The 25000-nt window shown below is 50.1% G+C and overlaps 1 protein-coding gene across 6 annotated transcripts in view; it reads right to left on the bottom strand.

Moving 5' to 3' along the window:
- pear1 (platelet endothelial aggregation receptor 1) overlaps positions 1-25000 on the bottom strand; it is a 190533-nt gene that overhangs the window by 41607 nt on the left and 123926 nt on the right. The gene's annotated exons all lie outside the window — the stretch shown is intronic.

Here is a 25000-nt window from a genome sequence, read left to right as displayed (position 1 = left end):
CTGTTTCCATCAAACATTCCCAGGACAGGTACAGCCCGGGGTTAGATACAGAGTAAATCTCCATCTACACTGTCCCCATCAAACACTCCCAGCACAGGTACAGCACGGGGTTAGATACAGAGTAAAGCTCCCTCTACACTGTCCCCATCAAACACTCCCAGGACAGGTACAGCACGGGGTTAGATACAGAGTAAAACTCCCTCTACACTGTCCCCATCAAACACTCCCAGGACAGGTACAGCATGCGGTTAGATACAGAGTAAATCACCAACTACACTGTCCCCATCAAACATTCACAGGACAGGTACAGCACGGGGTTAGATACAGAGTAAATCTCCCTCTACACTGTCCCCATCAAACACTACCAGGACAGGTACAGCACGGGGTTAGATACAGAGTAAAGCTCCCTCTACACCGTCCCCATCAAACACTTCCAGGAAAGGTACAGCACGGGGTTAGATACAGAGTAAATCTCCCACTACGCTGTCCCCATCAAACGCTCCCAGTACAGGTACAGCACGGTGTTAGATACTGAGTAAAGCTCCTTCCACACTGTCTCCATCAAACACTCCCAGGACAGGTACAGCACGGGGCTAGAAACAGAGTAAAGTTCCCTCTACACTGTCCCCATCAAACACTCCCAGGACAGGTACAGCACGGGGTTAGATACAGAGTAAATCTCCCTCTACGCTGTCCCCATCAAACGCTCCCAAGACAGGTACAGCACGGGGTTAGATACAGAGTAAATCTCCCTCTACGCTGTCCCCATCAAACGCTCCCAAGACAGGTACAGCACGGGGTTAGATACACAGTAAAGCTCCTTCTACACTGTCCCCATCTAACACTCCCAGGACAGGTACAGCACGGGGTTAAGTACAGAGGAAATCTCCCTCTAAACTGTCCCCATCAAAGTCTCCCAGGACAGGTACAGCACGGGGTTCGAAACAGAGTAAATCTCCCTCTACACTGTCCCCATCAAACACTCCCAGGACAGGTACAGCACGGGTTAGATACAGAGTAATGCTCCCTCTATACTATACCCATCAAACACTCCCAGGACAGGTAAAGCACGGGGCAAGATACAGAGTAAAACTCCATCTTCGCTGTCCCCTTCAAACGCTCCCAGTAGAGGTACAGCACGGGAATAGATACAGAGTAAAGCTCCCTCTACACTATCCCCATCAAACACTTTCAGGACAGGTACAGCACGGGATTAGTTACAGAGTAAAGCTCCTTCTACACTGTCCCCATCAAACACTCCCAGGACAGGTACAGCACGGGGTTAGATACAGAGTAAAGAACCCTCTACACCGTCCCCATCAAACACTCCCAAGACAGGTACAGCACGGGGTTAGATACAGAGTAAATCTCCCTCTACACTGTCCCCATCAAACATCCCAGGAAAGGTACAGCACGGAGTAAGATACAGAGTAAATCTCCCTCTACACTGTCCCCATCAAACACTCCCAGGACAGGTACAGCACGGGGTTAGATACAGAGTAAAGAACCCTCTACACTGTCCACATCAAACACTCCCAGGACAGGTACAGCACCGGGTTAGATACAGATTAAAGCTCCCTCTACACTGTCCCCATCAAACACTGCCAGGACAGGTACAGCATGCGGTTACATACAGATTAAATCACCAACTACACTGTCCCCATCTAACACTCCCAGGACAGGTACAGCACGGGGTTAGATACAGAGTAAATCTACCTCTAAACTGTCCCCATCAAACACTCCCTGGACAGGTACAGCACGGGGTTAGATACAGAGTAAATCTCCCTCTACACTGTCCCCATCAAACACTCCCTGGACAGGTACAGCACGGGGTTAGATACAGAGAAAAGCTCCCTCTACACTGTCCCCATCAAACACTCCCAGGACAGGTACAGCACAGGGTTAGATACAAAGTAAAGCTCCCTCTACACTGACCCCATCAAACACTCTGAGGACAGGTACAGCACGGGGTTAGATACAGAGTAAATCTCCTTCTACACTGTCTCCATCAAACACTCCCAGGACAGGTACAGCACGGGGTTAGATACAGAGTAAATCTCCCTCTACACTGTCCCCATCAAACACTCCCAGGACAGGTACAGCACGGGGCTAGAAACAGAGTAAAGTTCCCTCTACACTGTCCCCATCAAACACTCCCAGGACAGGTACAGCACGGGGTTAGATACAGAGTAAATCTCCCTCTACACTGTCCCCATCAAACACTCCCAGGATAGGTGCAGCACGGGGTTAGATACAGAGTAATACTCCCTCTACACTGTCCCCAACAAACTCTCCCAGGACAGGTACAGCACGGGGTTAGATACAGAGTAAAGCTCCCTCTACACTGTCCCCATCAAACACTCCCTGGACAGGTACAGCACGGGGTTAGATACAGAGTAAAGCTCCCTCTACACTGTCCCCATCAAACACTCCCAGGACAGGTACAGCATGGGGTTAGATACAGAGTAATGCTCCCTCTACACTGTCCCCATCAAACACTCCCAGGACAGGTACAGCACGGGGTTATATATCGAGTAAAGCACCCTCTACACTGTCCCCATCAAACACTCCCAGGGCAGGTACAGCACGGGGTTAGATACAGAGTAATGCTCCCTCTTCACTGTCCCCATCAAACACTTCCTGGACAGGTAAAGCAGATAGTTACATACAGAGTAAATCTCCATCTACGCTGTACCCTTCAAACGCTCCCAGTACAGGTGTAGCACGGGCTTAGATACAGAGTAAAGCTCCTACTACAAAGTCCCCATCAAACACTCCCAGGACGGGTACAGCACGGGGTTAGATATAGATTAAAGCTCCCTCTACACTGTCCCCATCAAACACTTCCAGGACAGGTAAAGCACGGGGTTTGATACAGAGTAAATCTACCTCTAAACTGTCCCCATCAAACAATCCCAGGACAGGTGTAGCACGGGATTAGATACAGAGTAAAGCTCGCTCTACACTGTCTCCATCAAAAACTCCCAGGACAGGTACAGCACGGGGTTAGATACAGAGTAAAGCTCCCTCTACACTGTCCCCATCAAACACTCCCAGGACAGGTACAGCACGGGGTTAGATACAGAGTAAAGATCCCTCTACACTGTGCCCATCAAACACTCCCAGGACAGGTACAGCACGGGGTTAGATACAGAGTAAAGCTCCCTCTACACTGTCCCCATCAAACACTCCCAGGACAGGTACAGCACGGGGTTAGATACAGAGTAAAGCTCCCTCTACACTGTCCCCATCAAACACTCCCAGGACAGGGACAGCACGGGGTTAGATACAGAGTAAAGCTCCCTCTACACTGTCCCCATCAAACACTCCCAGGACAGGTACAGCACGGGGTTAGATACAGAGTAAAGCTCCCTCTACACTGTCCCCATCAAACACTTTCAGAAAAGGTAAAGCACGGCGTAAGATACAGAGTAAAACTCCATCTACGCTGTCCCCTTCAAACACTCCCTGCAGAGGTACAGCACGGGGTTAGATACAGAGTAAAGCTCCCTCTACACTGTCCCCATCAAACACTTTCAGAAAAGGTAAAGCACGGCGTAAGATACAGAGTAAAACTCCATCTACGCTGTCCCCTTCAAACACTCCCTGCAGAGGTACAGCACGGGGTTAGATACAGAGTAAAGCTCCCTCTACACAGTCACCATCAAACACTCCCAGGACAGGTACAGCACGGGGTTAGATACATAGAAAAGCTCCCTCTACACTATCCCCATCAAACACTCCCAGGACAGGTACAGCACGTGGTTAGATACAGAGTAAAGTTCCCTCTACACTATCCCAATCCAACACTTCCAGGAGAGGTACAGCACGGGGTTAGATACAGAGAAAAGCTCGCTCAACAATGTCTCCATCAAACAATCCCAGGACCGGTACAGGACGGGGTTAGATACAGAGTTAAGCGCCATCTACACTGTCCCCATCAAACTCTCCCAGGACAGGTACTGCACGGGTTTAGATACAGACTAATTCTCCCTCTACACTGTCCCCATCAAACACTCCCAGGACAGGTAAAGCACGGGGTTAGATACAGAGCAAAGCTCCCTCTACACTGTCCCAATAAAACACTCCCAGGACAGGTACAGCACGGGGTTAGATACAGAGTAAAGCTCCCTCAACACCGTCCCCATCAAACACTCCTAGGACAGGGACAGCACGGGGTAAGATACAAAGTAAAACTCCATCTACGCTGTCCCCTTCAAACGCTCCCTGCAGAGGTACAGCACGGGGTTAGATACAGAGTAAAGCTTCCTCTACACTGTCCCCATCAAACACTCCCAGGACAGGTACAGCACGGGGTTAGATACAGAGTAAAGCTCCCTCTACACAGTCACCATCAAACACTCCCAGGACAGGTACAGCACGGGATTAGATACAGAGAAAAGCTCCCTCTACACTGTCCCCATCAAACACTCCCAGGACAGGTACAGCACGGGGTTAGATACAGAGTAAATCTCCCTCTACACTGTCCCCATCAAACACTCCCAGGACAGGTACAGCACGGGGTTAGATACATAGAAAAGCTCCCTCTACACTATCCCCATCAAACACTCCCAGGACAGGTACAGCACATGGTTAGATACAGAGTAAAGTTCCCTCTACACTATCCCAATCCAACACTTCCAGGAGAGGTACAGCACGGGGTTAGATACAGAGAAAAGCTCGCTCAACAATGTCTCCATCAAACAATCCCAGGACCGGTACAGGACGGGGTTAGATACAGAGTTAAGCGCCATCTACACTGTCCCCATCAAACTCTCCCAGGACAGGTACTGCACAGGGTTAGATACAGACTAATTCTCCCTCTTCACTGTCCCCATCAAACACTCCCAGGACAGGTAAAGCACGGGGTTAGATACAGAGTAAAGCTCCCTCTACACTGTCCCCATAAAACACTCCAGGACAGGTACAGCACGCGGTAAGATACAGAGTAAAGCTCCGTCTACACCGTCCCCATCAAACACTCCTAGGACAGGGACAGCACGGGGTAAGATACAGAGTAAAGCTCCCTCTACACTGTCCCCATCAAACAATCCCAGGACAGGTACAGCACGGGGTTAGATGCAGAGTAAAGCTCCCTCTACACTGTCCCCATCAAACACGTCCCAGGAATGGTACAGCACGGGGTTAGATACAGAAGTTAATTTCACACTAAAATGTCCCCATGAAACACTCCCAGGAAAGGTACAGCACGGGGTTAGATACAGAGAAAAGCTCCCTCTACACTGTCCCCATCAAACACTTCCAGGATAGGTAAAGCGCGGGGTTAGATACAGAGTAAATCTACCTCTAAACTGTCCCCATCAAACAATCCCAGGACAGGTGTAGCACGGGATTAGATATAGAGTAAAGCTCGCTCTACACTGTCTCCATCAAACACTCCCAGGACAGGTACAGGACGGGGTTAGATACAGAGTTAAGATCCCTCTACACTGTCCCCATCAAACATTCCCAGGACAGGTACAGCACGTGGTTAGATACTGAGTAAAGCACCCTCTACACTGTCCCCATCAAACACTCCCAGGACAGCTACAGCACGGGGTTAGATACAGACTAAATCTACCTCTAAACTGTCCCCATCAAACAATCCCAGGACAGGTGTAGCACGGGATTAGATATAGAGTAAAGCTCGCTCTACACTGTCTCCATCAAACACTCCCAGGACAGGGACAGCACGGGGTTAGATACAGGGTAAAGCTCCTTCTACACTGTCCCCATCAAACACTCCCAGGACAGGTACATCAGGGCGTTAGATACAGAGTAAAGCGCCCTCTACACTGTTCCCATCACACACTCCCAGGACAGGTACAGCACGGGGTTAGAATCAGAGAAAAACTCCCTCTACACTGTCCCCATCAAACACTTCCAGGGCAGGTACAGCACGGGGTTAGATACAGAGTAAATCTCCCTCTACACTGTCCCCATCAAACACTCCCAGGACAGGTACAGCACGGGGTTAGATACAGAGAAAAGCTCCTCTACACTGTCCCCATCAAACACTCCCAGGACAGGTACAGCACGGGGTTAGATACAGAGTAAAGCTCCCTCAACACTATCCCAATCCAACACTCCCAGGACAGGTACAGCACGGGGTTAGATACAGAGTAAAGCTCCCTCTACACTGTCCCCATCAAACACTCCCAGGGCAGGTACAGCACGGGGTTAGATACAGAGTTAAGCTCCCTCTACACTGTCCCCATCAAACACTCCGAGGACAGGTACAGCACGGGGTTAGATACAGAGCAAATCTCCCTCTTCACTGTCCCCATCAAACACTCCCAGGACAGGTACAGCACGTGGTTAGATACAGAGTAAAGAACCCTCTACACTGTCCCCATCAAACACTCCCAGGACAGGTACAGCACGCGGTAAGATACAGAGTAAAGCTCTCTCTACACTATCCCAATCCAACACTTCCAGGAAAGGTACAGCACGGGGTTAGATACAGAGAAAAGCTCCCTCTACACTGTCCCCATCAAACACTCCCAGGACAGGTACAGCACGGGGTTAGATACAGAGTAAAGATCCCTCTACACTGTCCCCATCAAACACTCCCAGGACAGGTACAGCACGGGGTTAGATACAGAGTAAAGCTCCCTCTACACTGTCCCCATCAAACACTTCCTGGACAGGTACAGCACGGGGTTAGATACAGAGTAAAGCTCCCTCTACACTGTCCCCTTCAAACGCTCCCAGTACAGGTACAGCACGGGGTTAGATACAGAGTAGATCTCTCTCTACACTGTCCCCATCAAACAGTCCCAGGACAGGTACAGCACGGGGTTAGATATAGGGTAAAGCACCCTCTACACTGTCCCCATCAAACACTCCCATGACAGGTACAGCACGGGGTAAGATACAGAGTAAAGATCCCTCTACACTGTGCACATCAAACACTCCCAGGACAGGTACAGCACGGGGTTAGATACAGAGTAAATCTACCTCTAAGCTGTCCCCATCAGCCACTCCCTGGACAGGTACAGCACGTGGTTAGAAACAGAGTAAAGCTCCCTCTACACTATCCCAATCCAACACTTCCAGGAAAGGAACAGCACGGGGTTATATATAGAGTAAAGCTCGCTCTGCACTGTCTCCATCAAACACCCCCAAGACAGGTACAGGACGGGGTTAGATGCAGAGTTAAGCTCCCTCTACAATGTCGCCATCAAACACTCCCAGGACAGGTACAGCGCGGGTTTAGATACAGACTAAATCTCCCTCTACACTGTCCCCATCAAACACTCCCAGGACAGGTACATCATGGGGTTAGATACAGAGTAAAGCTCCCTCTACACTGTCCCCATCAAACACTCCCAGGACAGGTACAGCACGGGGTTAGATACAGAGTAAATCTCCCTCTACACTGTCCCCATCAAACACCCCCAGGACAGGGACAGCACGGGGTAAGATACAAAGTAAAGGTCCCTCTACACTATCACCATCAAACACTCCAAGGACAGGTACAGCACGGGGTTAGATACAGAGTAAAGCGCCCTCTACACTGTCCCCAACAAACACTCCCAGGACAGGTACATCACGGGGTTAGATACAGCGTAAAGCTCCCTCTACACTGTCCCCATCAAACACTCCCAGGACTGGTACAGCACGGGGATAGATACAGAATTAATTTCCCACTAAAATGTCCCCATGAAACACTCCCGGACAGGTACAGCACGGTGTTAGATACAGAGAAAAGCTCCTCTACACTGTCCCCATCAAACAATTCCAGGGCAGGTACAGCACGGGGTTAGATGAAGATTAAATCTCCCTCTACACTGTCCCCATCAAACACTCCCAGGACAGGAACAGCACGTGGTTAGAAACAGAGTAAAGCTCCCTCTACACTATCCCAATCCAACACTTCCAGGAAAGGTACAGCACGGGGTTGGATATAGAGCAAAGCTCGCTCTACACTGTCTCCATCAAACACCCCCAGGACAGGTACAGGACGGGGTTCGATGCAGAGTTAAGCTCCTCTACACTGTCCCCATCAAACACTCCCAAGACAGGTACAGCACGGGGTTAGATACAGACTAAATCTCCCTCTACACGGTCCCCATCAAACACTCCCAGCACAGGTACAGCACGGGGTTAGATACAGAGTAAAGCTCCCTCTACACTGTCCCCATCAAACACTCCCAGGACAGGTACAGCACGGGGTTAGATACAGAGTAAATCTCCCTCTACACTGTCGCCAACAAACACTCCCAGGACAGGTACAGCACGTGGTTAGATACAGAGTAAAGCTCCCTCTACACTGTCCCCATCAAACACTCCCAGGACAGGTACAGCACGTGGTTAGATACAGAGTAAAGCTCCCTCTACACTGTCCCCATCAAACACTCCCAGGACTGGTACAGCACGGGGATAGATACAGAATTAATTTCCCACTAAAATGTCCCCATTAAACACACCAGGACAGGTACAGCACGGTGTTAGATACAGAGAAAAGCTCCTCTACACTGCCCCCAACAAACACTCCAGGACAGGTACAGCACGGGGTTAGATGAAGATTAAATCTCCCTCTACACTGTCCCCATCAAACACTCCCAGGACAGGTACAGCACGGGGTTAGATACAGAGTAAAGCTCCCTCTACACTGTCCCCATCAAACACTCCCAGGACAGGTACAGCACGTGGTTAGATACAGAGTAAAGCCCGGTCTACACTGTCCCCATCAAACACTCCCAGGACAGGTACAGCACGGGGTTAGATACAGAGCAAAGGTCCCACGACACTGTGCCCCATCAAAATCTCCCAGGTCAGGTACATCACGGGGTAAGATACAGAGTAAACCTCCCTCTACACTGACCCATCAAACACTCCCAGCACAGGTAAGGCACGGGGTAGATACAGAGTAAAGCTCCCTCTACACTGTCCCCATCAAACACTCCCAGGACAGGTACAGCACGGGATTAGATACAGAGTAAAGCTCCCTCTACACTGTCCCCATCAAACACTCCCAGGACTGGTACAGCACGGGGATAGATACAGAATTAATTTCCCACTAAAATGTCCCCATGAAACACTCCCGGACAGGTACAGCACGGTGTTAGATACAGAGAAAAGCTCCTCTACACTGTCCCCATCAAACAATTCCAGGGCAGGTACAGCACGGGGTTAGATGAAGATTAAATCTCCCTCTACACTGTCCCCATCAAACACTCCCAGGACAGGAACAGCACGTGGTTAGAAACAGAGTAAAGCTCCCTCTACACTATCCCAATCCAACACTTCCAGGAAAGGTACAGCACGGGGTTGGATATAGAGCAAAGCTCGCTCTACACTGTCTCCATCAAACACCCCCAGGACAGGTACAGGACGGGGTTCGATGCAGAGTTAAGCTCCTCTACAATGTCGCCATCAAACACTCCCAGCACAGGTACAGCACGGGGTTAGATACAGAGTAAAGCTCCCTCTACACTGTCCCCATCAAACACTCCCAGCACAGGTACAGCACGGGGTTAGATACAGAGAAAAGCTCCCTCTACACTGTCCCCATCAAACAGTCCCAGGACCCGTGCAGCACGGGGTTAGATAAAGAGTAAAGCTCACTCTACACTGTCCCCATCAAACACGACCAGGAGAGGTACAGCACAGGGTTAGATACAGAGTAAATCTCCCTCTACACTGTCCCCATCAAACACTCCCAGGACAGGTACAGCACGGGGTTAGCTCAACAGTAATGCTCCCTCTACACTGTACCCATCAAACACTCCCAGGACAGGTACAGCACGGGGTTAGATACAGAGTTAAGCTCCCTCTACACTGTGCCCATCAAACACTCCCAGGACAGGTACAGCACGGGGTTAGATACAGAGTAAAGCTCCCTCTACACTGTCCCCATCAAACACTCCCAGGACAGTTACAGCACAGGGTTAGATACAGAGTAAAGCTCCCTCTACACTGTCCCCTTCAAACACTCCCAGGGCAGGTACAGCAGGGGGTTAGATACAGAGTAAAGCTCCAGCTAGACTGTCCCCATAAAACAATCCCAGGATAGTTACAGCATGGGTTTAGATACAGAGTAAATTTCCCTCTACACTGTCCCCATCAAACACTCCCAGGACAGGTACAGCACGGGGTTAGATACAGAGTAAATCTCCCTCAACACTGTCCCCATCAAACACTCCCAGGAGAGATACATCACGGGGAAAGATGCAGAGTAAAGCTACCTCTACACTGACCATTCAAACACTCCCAGCACAGGTACAGCACGGGGTAGATACAGAGTAAAGCTCCCTCTACACTGTCCCCATCAAACACTTACAGGGCAGGTACAGAACGGGGGTAGATAAAGTGTAAATTTCCCTCTCCACTGTCCCCATCAAACACTCCCAGGACAGGTACAGCACGGGGTTAGATACAGAGTAAATCTCCCTCTACACTGTCCCCATCAAACACTCCCAGGACTGGTACAGCACGGAGTTAGATACAGAGTAAAGCTCCCTCTACGCTGTCCCCATCAAACACTCCCAGGACAGGTAGAGCACGGGGTTAGGTACAGGGTAAAGCTAACTCTACACTGTCCCCATCAAACACTTCCAGGACAGGTACAGCACGGGGTAAGATACAGAGTAAACCTCCCTCTACACTGACCCATCAAACACTCCCAGGACAGGTACAGCACGGGGTTAGATACAGAGTAAAGCTCCCTCTACACTGTCCCCATCAAACACTCCCAGGACAGGTACAGCACGGGATTAGATACAGAGTAATGCTCCCTCTACACTGTCCCCATCAAACACTCCCAGGACAGGTACAGCACGGGGTTAGATACAGAGTAAATCTCCCTCTACACTGTCCCCATCAAACACTCCCAGGACAGGTACAGCACGGGGTTAGATACAGAGTAAATCTCCCTCTACACTGTCCCCATCAAACACTCCCAGGACAGGTACAGCACGGGGTTAGATACAGAGTAAAGCTCCTTTTACACTGTCCCCATCAAACACTCCCAGGACAGGTACAGCACAGAGTTAGATATTGACTTAATTTCTCACTAAACTGTCCCCATGAAACACTCCCAGGACAGGTACAGCACGGGGTTAGATACAGAGAAAAGCTCCCTCTACACTGTCCCCGTCAAACAGTCCCAGGACCCATGCAGCACGGGGTTAGATAAAGAGTAAAGCTCACTCTACACTGTCCCCATCAAACACGACCAGGAGAGGTACAGCACGGGCTTAGATACAGAGCAAAGCTCCCTCTACACTGTCCGTATCAAACACTCCTAGGACAGGTACACAACGGGGTTAGATACAGAGTAAATGTCTCTCTACACTGTCCGCATCAAACACTCCCAGGACAGGTACAGCACGGGGTTAGATACAGAGTTAAGCTCCCTCTACACTGTCCCCATCAAACACTCCCAGGACAGGTACAGCACGGGGTTAGATACAGAGTAAAGCTCCCTCTACACTGTCCCCATCAAACACTCCCAGTACAGGTACAGCAGGGGGTTAGATACAGAGTAAAGCTCCAGCTAGACTGTCCCCATAAAACAATCCCAGGATAGTTACAGCATGGGTTTAGATACAGAGTAAATTTCCCTCTACACTGTCCCCATCAAACACTCCCAGGACAGGTACAGCACGGGGTTAGATACAGAGTAAATCTCCCTCTACACTGTCCCCATCAAACACTCCCAGGACAGGGACAGCACGGGGTTAGATACAGAGTAAAGCTCCCTCTACACTGTCCCCATCAAACACTCCCTGGACAGGTACAGCACGGGGTTAGATACAGAGTTAAGTTCCAACTCTACTGTCCCCATGAAAGTCTCCCAGGACAGGTAGAGCACGTGGTTAGATACCGAGAAAAGCTCCCTCTGCACTGTCCGCATCAAACACTTACAGGGCAGGTACAGAACGGGGGGTAGATAAAGTGTAAATTTCCCTCTCCACTGTCCCCATCAAACACTCCCAGGACAGGTACAGCACGGGGTTAGATACAGAGTAATGCTCCCTCTACACTGTCCCCATCAAACACTCCAGGGACAGGTACAGCACGGGGTTAGATACAGAGTGTAGCTCCCTCTACACTGTCCCCATCAAACACTTCCAGGGACAGGTACAGCACGGGGTTAGATACAGAGTAAAGCTACCTCTACACTGTCCCCATCAAACACTTCCAGGACAGGTACAGCACGGGGTTAGATACAGAGTAAAGCTCCGTCTACACTGTCCCATCAATCACTCCCAGGACAGGTACAGCACGGGGTTAGATACAGAGTAAAGCTCCCGTCTACACTGTCCCCATCAATCACTCCCAGGACAGGTACAGCACGGGGTTAGATACAGAGTAAAGCTCCCTCTACACTGTCCCCATCAAACACTCCCAGGACAGGTACAGCACGGGTTAGATACAGAGTAATGCTCCCTCTACACTGTCCCCATCAAACACTCCCAGGACAGGTACAGCACGGGGTTAGATACAGAGTAAAGCTCCCTCTACGCTGTCCCCATCAAACACTCCCAGCACAGGTACAGCACGAAGTTAGATATTGAGTTAATTTCTCACTAAACTGTCCCCATGAAACACTCCCAGGACAGGTACAGCACGGGGTTAGATACAGAGAAAAGCTCCCGCTACACTGTCCCCATCAAACAGTCCCAGGACCCGTGCAGCACGGGGTTAGATAAAGAGTAAAGCTCACTCTACACTGTCCCCATCAAACACGACCAGGAGAGGTACAGCACAGGGTTAGCTCAACAGTAATGCTCCCTCTACACTGTACCCATCAAACACTCCTAGGACAGGTACACAACGGGGTTAGATACAGAGTAAATGTCTCTCTACACTGTCCGCATCAAACACTCCCAGGACAGGTACAGCACGGGGTTAGATACAGAGTTAAGCTCCCTCTACACTGTGCCCATCAAACACTCCCAGGACAGGTACAGCACGGGGTTAGATACAGAGTAAAGCTCCCTCTACACTGTCCCCATCAAACACTCCCAGTACAGGTACAGCAGGGGGTTAGATACAGAGTAAAGCTCCAGCTAGACTGTCCCCATAAAACACTCCCAGGATAGTTACAGCATGGGTTTAGATACAGAGTAAATTTCCCTCTACACTGTCCCCATCAAACACTCCCAGGACAGGTACAGCACGGGGTTAGATACAGAGTAAATCTCCCTCAACACTGTCCCCATCAAACACTCCCAGGAGAGATACATCACGGGGAAAGATGCAGAGTAAAGCTACCTCTACACTGACCATTCAAACACTCCCAGCACAGGTACAGCACGGGGTAGATACAGAGTAAAGCTCCCTCTACACTTTCCCCATCAAACAGTCCCAGGACAAGTACAGCACGGGGTTAGATACAGAGTAAAGGTCCCTCTACACTGTCCCCATCAAACACTCCCTGGACAGGTACAGCACGGGGTTAGATACAGAGTTAAGTTCCAACTCTACTGTCCCCATGAAAGTCTCCCAGGACAGGTAGAGCACGTGGTTAGATACCGAGAAAAGCTCCCTCTGCACTGTCCCCATCAAACACTTACAGGGCAGGTACAGAACGGGGGTAGATAAAGTGTAAATTTCCCTCTACACTGTCCCCATCAAACACTCCCAGGACAGGTACAGCACGGGGTTAGACACAGAGTAAATCTCGCTCTACACTGTCCCCATCAAACACTCCCAGGACAGGTACAGCACGGGGTTAGATACAGAGTAAATCTCCCTCTACACTGTCACCATCAAACAGTCCCAGGACGGTACAGCACGGGGTAAGATAAAGAGTAAAGCTCCCTCTACACTGTCCCCATCAAACACTCCCAGGACAGGTACAGCACGGGGTTAGATACAGAGTAAATCTCCCTCTACACTGTCCCCATCAAACACTCCCAGGACTGGTACAGCACGGAGTTAGATACAGAGTAAAGCTCCCTCTACACTGTCCCCATCAAACACTCCCAGGACAGGTAGAGCACGGGGTTAGGTACAGGGTAAAGCTAACTCTACACTGTCCCCATCAAACACTTCCAGGACAGGTACAGCACGGGGTAAGATACAGAGTAAACCTCCCTCTACACTGTCCCCATCACACACTCCCAGGACAGGTACAGCACGGGGTTAGATACAGAGTAAATCTCCCTCTACACTGTCCCCATCAAACACTCCCAGGACTGGTACAGCACGGAGTTAGATACAGAGTAAAGCTCCCTCTACACTGTCCCCATCAAACACTCCCAGGACAGGTAGAGCACGGGGTTAGGTACAGGGTAAAGCTAACTCTACACTGTCCCCATCAAACACTTCCAGGACAGGTACAGCACGGGGTAAGATACAGAGTAAACCTCCCTCTACACTGTCCCCATCAAACACTCCCAGGACAGGTACAGCACGGGGTTAGATACAGAGTAAAGCTCCCTCTACACTGTCCCCATCAAACACTCCCAGGACAGGTACAGCACGGGGTTAGATGAAGAGTAAAGCTCACTCTACACTGTGCCCATCAAACACTCCCAGGACAGGTACAGCACGGGGTTAGATACAGAGAAAAGCTCACTCTACACTGTCCCCGTCAAACACTCCCAGGACAGGTACAACACGGGCTTAGATACAGAGTAAAGCTCCCTCTACACTGTCCCCATCAAACACTCCCAGGACAGGTACAGCATGGGGTTAGATACAGAGTAAATGTCTCTCTACACTGTCCGCATCAAACACTCCCAGGACAGGTACAGCACGGGGTTAGATACAGAGTTAAGCTCCCTCTACACTGTGCCCATCAAACACTCCCAGGACAGGTACAGCAGGGGGTTAGATACAGAGTAAAGCTCCAGCTAGACTGTCCCCATAAAACACTCCCAGGATAGTTACAGCATGGGTTTAGATAAAGAGTAAATTTCCCTCTACACTGTCCCCATCAAACACTCCCAGGACAGGTACAGCACGGGGTTAGATACAGAGTAAATCTCCCTCTACACTGTCCCCATCAAACAGTCCCAGGACAGGTACAGCACGGGGTTAGATACAGAGTAAAGCTCCCTCTACACTGTCCCCATCAATCACTCCCAGGACAGGTAAAGCACGGAGTTAGATATTGAGTTAATTTCCCACTAAACTGTCCCCATGAAACACTCACAGGACAGGAACAGCACGGGGTTAGATACAGAGTAAAGCCCGGACTACACTGTCCCCATCAAACACTCCCAGGAAAGGTACAGCACGGGGTTAGATACAGAGTAATGCTCCCTCTACACTGTCCCCATCAAACACTTCCAGGGCAGGTACAGCACGGGGTTAGATAAAGAGTTTAGCTCCCTCTACACTGTCCCCATCAAACAATCCCAGGACAGGTACAGCACGGGATTAGATACAGAGTAATGCTCCCTCTACACTGTCCCCATCAAACACTCTCCAGGCAGGTACAGCACGGGGTTAGATAAAGAGTGTAGCTCCCTCTACACTGTCCCATCAAACAGTCCCAGGACAGGTGCAGCATGGGGTTAGACAAAGAGTAAAGCTCCCTCTACACTGTCCCCATCAAACACGACCAGGAGAGGTCCAGCAAGGGGTTAGATACAGAATAAAGCTCGCACGACACTGTGCCCATCAAACACTCCCAGGACAGGTACAGCACGGGGTTAGAGACAGAGTAAAGCTCCCTCTACACTGTCCCCATCAAACACTCCCAGGACAGGTACACAACGGGATTAGATACACATTAAATCGCTCTCTACACTGTCCCGATCAAACAGTCCCAGGACAGGTAGAACACGGGGTTAGATACAGAGTAAAGCTCCCTCTACACTGTCCCCATCAAACACTTCCAGGACAGGTACAGCACGGGGTTACATACAGAGTAAATCTCTCTCTACACTGTCCCCATCAAACACTCCCGGGAAGGTACAGCACGGGGTTAGATACAGAGTAAATTTCCCTCTACACTGTCCCCATCAAGCACTCCCAGGACAGGTACTGCACGGGGTTAGATACAGAATAATGCTCTCTCTACACTGTCCCAATCAAACACTCCCAGGACAGATACACAACGGGGTTAGATACAGAGTAAATCTCCCTCTACACTGTCCCCATCAAACACTCCCAGGACAGGTACAGCACGGGGTTAGATACAGAGTAAAGCTCCCTCTACACTGTCCCCATCAAACACTCCCAGGAGAGGTGCAGCACGGGGTTAGATACAGAGTAAAGCTCCCTCTACACTGTCCCCATCAAACACTTTCAGAAAAGGTAAAGCACGGCGTAAGATACAGAGTAAAACTCCATCTACGCTGTCCCCTTCAAACACTCCCTGCAGAGGTACAGCACGGGGTTAGATACAGAGTAAAGCTCCCTCTACACAGTCACCATCAAACACTCCCAGGACAGGTACAGCACGGGGTTAGATACATAGAAAAGCTCCCTCTACACTATCCCCATCAAACACTCCAGGACAGGGAGAGCACGGGTAAGATACAAAGTAAAGGTCCCTCTACACTGTCACCATCAAACACTCCAAGGACAGGTACAGCACGGGGTTAGATACAGAGTAAAGCGCCCTCTACACTGTCCCCAACAAACACTCCCAGGACTGGTACAGCACGGGGATAGATACAGAATTAATTTCCCACTAAAATGTCCCCATGAAACACTCCCGGACAGGTACAACACGGTGTTAGATACAGAGAAATGCTCCTCTACACTGTCCCCATCAAACAATTCCCAGGGCAGGTACAGCACGGGGTTAGATGAAGATTAAATCTCCCTCTACACTGTCCCCATCAAACACTCCCAGGACAGGAACAGCACGTGGTTAGAAACAGAGTAAAGCTCCCTCTACACTATCCCAATCCAACACTTCCAGCAAAGGTACAGCACCGTGTTGGATATAGAGTAAAGCTCCGTCTATACTGTCCCCATCAAACAATCCCAGGACAGATGTAGCACGGGGTTATATGCAGAGTAAATCTCCCTCTACACTGTCCCCATCAAACAGTCCCAGGACAGGTACAGCACGGGGTTAGATACAGAGTTAATTTCACACTAAACTGTCCCCATGAAACACTCCCAGGTCAGGTACACCACGTGGTTCGATACAAAGAAAAGCTCCCTCTACATGTCCCCATCAAACACTCCCAGGGCAGGTACAGCACGGGGTTAGATAAAGAGGAAAGCTCCCTCTACACTGTCCCCATCAAACACTCCCAGGACAGGTACAGCATGCGGTTACATACAGATTAAATCACCAACTACACTGTCCCCATCTAACACTCCCAGGACAGGTACAGCTTGGGGTTAGATACAGAGTAAATCTCCCTCTACACTGTCCCCATCAAACACTCCCAGGACAGGTACAGCACGGGGTTAGATACAGAGTAAAGCTGCCTCTACACTGTCCCCATCAAACACTCCCAGGACAGGTACAGCACAGGGTTAGATACAGAGTAAAGCTCCCTCTTCACTGTGCCCATCAAACACTCCCAGGACAGGTACAGCACGGGGTTAGATACAGAGTAAAGCTCCCTCTACACTGTCCCCATCAAACACTTTCAGAAAAGGTAAAGCACGCCGTAAGATACAGAGTAAAACTCCATCTACGCTGTCCCCTTCAAACGCTCCCTGCAGAGGTACAGCACGGGGTTAGATACAGAGTAAAGCTCGCTCCACAATGTCTCCATCAAACAATCCCAGGACCGGTACAGGACGGGGTTAGATACAGTGTAAAGCTTCCTCTACACTGTCCCCATCAAACACTCCCAGGAATGGTACAGCACGGGGTTAGATACAGAATTAAATTCCCACTAAAATGTCCCCATGAAACACTCCCAGGAAAGGTACAGCACGGGGTTAGATACAGAGAAAAGCTCCCTCTACACTGTCCCCATCAAACACTTCCAGGATAGGTAAAGCACGGGGTTAGATACAGAGTAAATCTACCTCTAAACTGTCCCCATCAAACAATCCCAGGACAGGTGTAGCACGGGATTAGATATAGAGTAAAGCTCGCTCTACACTGTCTCCATCAAACACTCCCAGGACAGGTACAGGACGGGGTTAGATACAGAGTTAAGATCCCTCTACACTGTCCCCATCAAACATTCCCAGGACAGGTACAGCACGTGGTTAGATACTGAGTAAAGCACCCTCTACACTGTCCCCATCAAACACTCCCAGGACAGCTACAGCACGGGGTTAGATACAGACTAAATCTACCTCTAAACTGTCCCCATCAAACAATCCCAGGACAGGTGTAGCACGGGATTAGATATAGAGTAAAGCTCGCTCTACACTGTCTCCATCAAACACTCCCAGGACAGGGACAGCACGGGGTTAGATACAGGGTAAAGCTCCTTCTACACTGTCCCCATCAAACACTCCCAGGACAGGTACATCAGGGCGTTAGATACAGAGTAAAGCGCCCTCTACACTGTCCTATCAAACAGTCCCAGGACAGGTACAGCACGGGGTTAGATACAGAGTAAAGCTCCCTCTACACTGTCCCCATCAAACACTCCAGGGACAGGTACAGCACGGGGTTAGATACAGAGTAAATCTCCCTCTACACTGTCCCCATCAAACACTCCCAGGACAGGTACAGCACGGGGTTAGATACAGAGTAATGCTCCCTCTACACTGTCCCCATCAAACACTCCCAGGACAGGTACAGCACGGGGTTAGATACAGAATTAATTTCCCACTAAAATGTCCCCATCAAACACTCCCAGGAGAGTTACAGCACGGGGTTAGATACAGAGTAAAGCTCCCTCTACACTGTCCCCATCAAACACTCCCAGGACAGGTACAGCACGGCGTTAGATACAAAGTAAAGCTCCCTCTACACTATCCCCATCAAACAATCCCAGGACAGGTGTACCACGGGGTTAGATATAGAGTAAAGCTCGCTCCACAATGTCTCCATCAAACAATCCCAGGACCGGTACAGGACGGGGTTAGATAGAGAGTTAAGCTCCCTCTACACTGTCCCCATCAAACACTCCCAGGACAGGTACAGCACGGGGTTAGATACAGAGACAAGCGCCATCTACACTGTCCCCATCAAACACTCCCAGGACAGGTACAGCACGGGGTTAGATACAGAGTTAAGCTCCCTCTACACTGTCCCCATCAAACACTCCCAGGACAGGTACAGCACGGGGTTAGATACAGAATTAAATTCCCACTAAAATGTCCCCATGAAACACTCCCAGGACAAGGACAGCACAGGGTTAGATACAGAGTTAAGCTCCCTCTACACTGTCCCCATCAAACACTCCCAGGACAGGTACAGCACGGGGTTAGATACAGAGCAAATCTCCCACTTCACTGTCCCCATCAAACACTCCCAGGACAGGTACTGCACGGGTTTAGATACAGACTAATTCTCCCTCTACACTGTCCCCATCAAACATTCCCAGCACAGGTACAGCACGGGGTTAGATACAGAGTAAAGCTCCCTCTACACTGTCCCCATCAAACACTCCCAGGACAGGTACAGCACGGGGTTAGATACAGAGTAAATCTCCCTCTACACTGTCCCCATCAAACACTCCCAGGACAGGTACAGCACGGGGTTAGATACAGAGAAAGCTCCTCTACACTGTCCCCATCAAACACTCCCAGGACAGGTACAGCACGGGGTTAGATACAGAGTAAAGCTCCTCAACACTATCCCAATCCAACACTCCCAGGACAGGTACAGCACGGGGTTAGATACAGAGTAAAGCTCCCTCTACACTGTCCCCATCAAACACTCCCAGGGCAGGTACAGCACGGGGTTAGATACAGAGTTAAGCTCCCTCTACACTGTCCCCATCAAACACTCCGAGGACAGGTACAGCACGGGGTTAGATACAGAGCAAATCTCCCTCTTCACTGTCCCCATCAAACACTCCCAGGACAGGTACAGCACGTGGTTAGATACAGAGTAAAGAACCCTCTACACTGTCCCCATCAAACACTCCCAGGACAGGTACAGCACGCGGTAAGATACAGAGTAAAGCTCTCTCTACACTATCCCAATCCAACACTTCCAGGAAAGGTACAGCACGGGGTTAGATACAGAGAAAAGCTCCCTCTACACTGTCCCCATCAAACACTCCCAGGACAGGTACAGCACGGGGTTAGATACAGAGTAAAGATCCCTCTACACTGTCCCCATCAAACACTCCCAGGACAGGTACAGCACGGGGTTAGATACAGAGTAAAGCTCCCTCTACACTGTCCCCATCAAACACTCCCAGGACAGGTACAGCACGGGGTTAGATACAGAGTAAAGATCCCTCTACACTGTCCCCATCAAACACTTCCAGGACAGGTACAGCACGGGGTTAGATACAGAGTAAAGCTCCCTCTACACTGTCCCCTTCAAACGCTCCCAGTACAGGTACAGCACGGGGTTAGATACAGAGTAGATCTCTCTCTACACTGTCCCCATCAAACAGTCCCAGGACAGGTACAGCACGGGGTTAGATATAGGGTAAAGCACCCTCTACACTGTCCCCATCAAACACTCCCATGACAGGTACAGCACGGGGTAAGATACAGAGTAAAGATCCCTCTACACTGTGCACATCAAACACTCCCAGGACAGGTACAGCACGGGGTTAGATACAGAGTAAATCTACCTCTAAGCTGTCCCCATCAGCCACTCCCTGGACAGGTACAGCACGTGGTTAGAAACAGAGTAAAGCTCCCTCTACACTATCCCAATCCAACACTTCCAGGAAAGGAACAGCACGGGGTTATATATAGAGTAAAGCTCGCTCTGCACTGTCTCCATCAAACACCCCCAAGACAGGTACAGGACGGGGTTAGATGCAGAGTTAAGCTACCTCTACAATGTCGCCATCAAACACTCCCAGGACAGGTACAGCGCGGGTTTAGATACAGACTAAATCTCCCTCTACACTGTCCCCATCAAACACTCCCAGGACAGGTACATCATGGGGTTAGATACAGAGTAAAGCTCCCTCTACACTGTCCCCATCAAACACTCCCAGGACAGGTACAGCACGGGGTTAGATACAGAGTAAATCTCCCTCTACACTGTCCCCATCAAACACCCCCAGGACAGGGACAGCACGGGGTAAGATACAAAGTAAAGGTCCCTCTACACTATCACCATCAAACACTCCAAGGACAGGTACAGCACGGGGTTAGATACAGAGTAAAGATCCCTCTACACTGTCCCCAACAAACACTCCCAGGACAGGTACATCACGGGGTTAGATACAGCGTAAAGCTCCCTCTACACTGTCCCCATCAAACACTCCCAGGACTGGTACAGCACGGGGATAGATACAGAATTAATTTCCCACTAAAATGTCCCCATGAAACACTCCCGGACAGGTACAGCACGGTGTTAGATACAGAGAAAAGCTCCTCTACACTGTCCCCATCAAACAATTCCAGGGCAGGTACAGCACGGGGAAGATGAAGATTAAATCTCCCTCTACACTGTCCCCATCAAACACTCCCAGGACAGGAACAGCACGTGGTTAGAAACAGAGTAAAGCTCCCTCTACACTGTCCCCATCAAAACACTCCAGGGACAGGTAAAGCACGGGGTTAGATCAGAGTAAGATCCCTCTCACTGTCCCCATTAAAACACTCCCAGGACAGGGACAGGCACGGCGGTTAGATACAGAGTAATGGCTCTCTCTCACATAGTCCCAATCAAACACTTCCAGGATAAGTACAGCACGGGGTTAGATACAGAGTAAAGCTCCTCTACACTGTCCCCATCAAACACTCAAGGACAGGTACTAGCACGGGTTAGATACAGAGTAAGTCTCCTCAACACTGTCCCATCAAACACTGTCACCAGGACAGGTACAGCACGTGGGTTAGATACAGAGTAAAGCTCCCTCTAACTGTCCCATCAACACTCCCAGGACAGGTACAGCACGGGGTTAGATACAGAGTAAAGAGCCCCATCTACACTGTCCCCATCAGACACTTCCAGGGTCAGGTACAGCACTGGGTTAGAGAGAGTAAAAGCTCCTCTTACATGCTGTCCCCCTTCAAGTGCTCCCAGTACAGGTACAGCACGGGGTTAGATACAGAGTAAAGCTTCCTCTACACTGTCCCCATCAAACACTCCAGGACAGGTACAGCACGGGGTTAGATTCAGAGTAAAGCTCCTTCTACACTGTCCCCATCAAACACTTCCATGGCAGGTACAGCACGGGGTTAGATACTGAGTAAATGTCCCTCTACACTCTCCCCATCAAACACTCCCAGAAAGGTACAGCACGGGTTTAGATACAGAGTAAATCTCCCTCTAACACTGTCCCCATCAAACACTCCCAGGAAAGATACAGCACGGTGTTAGATATAGCGTAAATCTTCCCTCTAACACCTGTCCCCATTCAACACTCCCAGAATAGATACAGCATGGGGTTATTTACAGAGTAAAGTTCCTTCTACACTGTCCCCCATCAAACACTCCCAGGACAGGGTACAGCACGGGGGTTTGATACAGAGTAAGCTCACTCTCAACACTGTCCCCATCAAACACTCCCAGGACAGGTACAGCACGGGGTTAGATACAGAGTAGAGCTCCCTCTACACTGTCCCCATCAAACACTCCCAGGACAGGTACAGCACGGGGTTAGATTCAGAGTAAAGCTCCCTCTACACTGTCCCCATCAAACACTCCCAGGACAGGTACAGCACGGGTTAGATACAGAGTAATGCTCCCTCTACACTGTCCCCCATCAAACACTCCCTGGACAGGTACAGCACGTGGGTTAGATACAGAGTAAAGTTCCCTCTACACTGTCCCCATCAAAGCACTCCCAGGACAGGTACAGCACGGGGTTAGATACAGAGTAAAGCTCACTCTACACTGTCCCCATCAAACACTCCCAGGACAGGTACAGCACGGGGTTAGATACAGAGTAAAGCTCCCTCTACACTGTCCCCATCAAACACTCCCAGGACAGGTACAGCACGGGGTTAGATACAGAGTAAAGCCCGGTCTACACTGTCCCCATCAATCACTCCCAGGACAGGTACAGCACGGGGTAAGATACAGAGTAAAGCTCCCTCTACACTGTCCCCATCAAACACTCCCAGGACAGGTACAGCACGGGATTAGATACAGAGTAATGCTCCCTCTACACTGGTCCCCATCAAACACTCCCAGGACAGGTACAGCACGAGGTTAGATACAGAGTAAATTCTCCTCTAAACTGTCCCCATCAAACACTCCCAGGACAGGTACAGCACGGGTTAGATACAGAGTAAAGCTCCCCTACACTGTCCCCATCAAACACTCCAGGACAGGTACAGCACTGGGGTTAGATACTGAGTAAAGTTCCCTCTACAATGTCCCATCAAACACTCTCAGGACAGGTACAGCACGGGGTTAGATACAGAGTAACGCTCCCTCTACACTGTCACATCAAACACTCCCAGGACAGGTACAGCACGGGTTAGATACAGAGTAAAGCTCCCTCTACACTGTCCCCATGAAACACTCCAGACCAGGTACTGCACGGGGTTAGATACAGAGTAGATCTCTCTCTACACTGTCCCAATCATACACTCCCAGACAGATACACACGGGGTTAGATTACAGAGTAAATCTCCCTCTACACTGTCCCCATCAAAAGCACGCCCAGGACAGGTACAGCACGGGGGTTACATACAGAGTATATCTCCCATCTACACTGTCCCCATTCAAACACTCTTAGGAAACAGGTACAAAGGCCCGGAGTTAGATACAGAGTAAAGCTCCTCTTCACTGTCCCATCAAACACTCCCAGGACAGGTACAGCACGGGTTAGATACAGAGGAAAGCTCCCGCTGCACTGTCCCCATCAAACACTCCCAGGACCTGTACAGCACGGGGTTAGTTACAGTAGTAAGCTCCCTCTAGCACTGTCCCCATCAAACACTTCCAGGGCAGGTCACAGCACTGTCGGTTAGATACAGAGTAAAGATCCGTCTATACACTGTCCCCATCAAACACTCCCAGGACAGAGTACAGAACGGGGGTTAGATACAGAGTAAAGCTCACTCTTCACTGTCCCCATCAAACACTCCCAGGACAGTACAGCACAGGGTTAGTACAGATTAAAGCTCCTCTACAACTGTCCCCATCAACACTTCCAGACAGGTACAGCACGGGGTTAGATAAAGAGTAAAGCTCCTCTACCCTGTCCCCATCAAACACTCCCAGGACAGGTACTGCACGGGGTGGATACAGAGTAAATGTCCCTCTACACTGTCCCCATCAAACATCCCAGGACAGGTGCTAGCACGGGTTAGATACAGAGTAAAGCTCGCTCTACACTGTCCCAATCAAACACCTCCCAGGACAGATACAGCACGGGTTAGATACAGAGTAAAGCTCCCTCACACTGTCCCATCAAACACTCCCAGGACAGGTACAGCACGGGGTTAGATTACAGAGTAAAGTTCCCTCTACACTGTCCCCCATCAACACTCCCAGGACAGGTACAGCACGGGGGTAGATACAGAGTAATTTCCCTCTACACTGTCCCCATCAAACACTCCAGGACATGTACAGCACGGGTTAGATACAGATGTAAAGCTCCCTCTACACTGTCCCCATCAACACTCCCAGAACAGGTACAGCACGGGTTATGATACAGGAGTAATGCTCCCTCTACACTGTCCCCATCAAACACTTCCAGGACAGGTACAGCACGGGTATAGATACAGAGTATCTCCCTCTACACTGTCCCCATCAAACACTCCCAGGACAGGTACAGCACGGGGTTAGATACAGAGTTAATGCTCCCTCTACACTGTCCCCCATCAAACACTCCCAGGACAGGTACAGCACGGGGTTAGATACAGATAAAGCTCCCTACACTGTGCCCATCAAACACTCCCAGGACAGGTACAGCACGGGGTTAGATACAGAGTAAAGCTCCCTCTACACTGTCCCCATCAAAACACATCCCAGGACAGGTACAGCACAGCGTTCTATACAGCGTAATCTACCTCTACACTGGCCACATCAAAACCTCCCAGGACGTACAGCATGGGTTAG

Source organism: Carcharodon carcharias (genome assembly GCF_017639515.1).
Source record: "Carcharodon carcharias isolate sCarCar2 chromosome 36 unlocalized genomic scaffold, sCarCar2.pri SUPER_36_unloc_2, whole genome shotgun sequence".
Taxonomy (NCBI): Eukaryota; Metazoa; Chordata; class Chondrichthyes; order Lamniformes; family Lamnidae; genus Carcharodon; species Carcharodon carcharias.
This window is presented reverse-complemented; position numbering and strand designations above follow the sequence as displayed.